We start from the raw sequence: 347 nt of genomic DNA, 5'->3' as shown, positions 1-347 counted from the left end.
GAATAGCAGAGAGAGACAGAGAAAGTAAGAATTTCTAACTGCACATACACATATTGTCATATTATTACTGAAGTACATTGTACTAAAGCAATATGTTAATACTATTCTTGATCATACCACCATACACACTGATTATGGTAAATTAAATATAATTGTTATCATTAAGAAACACAAAAATACACCTTAATACAACACAAGCTTACCATAAGACGTTAACGAAATCTACTTTACGAAGCCGCTACAGACAAGGAACGCGTGTCAGGGAAGTGTCACTCATATTTGACACCCGGATATTGACACGCGGCTTAACGAACGATCCCTTGGGGTTCTGAACTACGTTCCTGGTG

Source organism: Penaeus monodon, chromosome 29 (assembly GCF_015228065.2).
Source record: "Penaeus monodon isolate SGIC_2016 chromosome 29, NSTDA_Pmon_1, whole genome shotgun sequence".
In the NCBI taxonomy this organism is placed as follows: Eukaryota; Metazoa; Arthropoda; class Malacostraca; order Decapoda; family Penaeidae; genus Penaeus; species Penaeus monodon.
Note: the sequence above shows the minus strand (reverse complement) of the source record.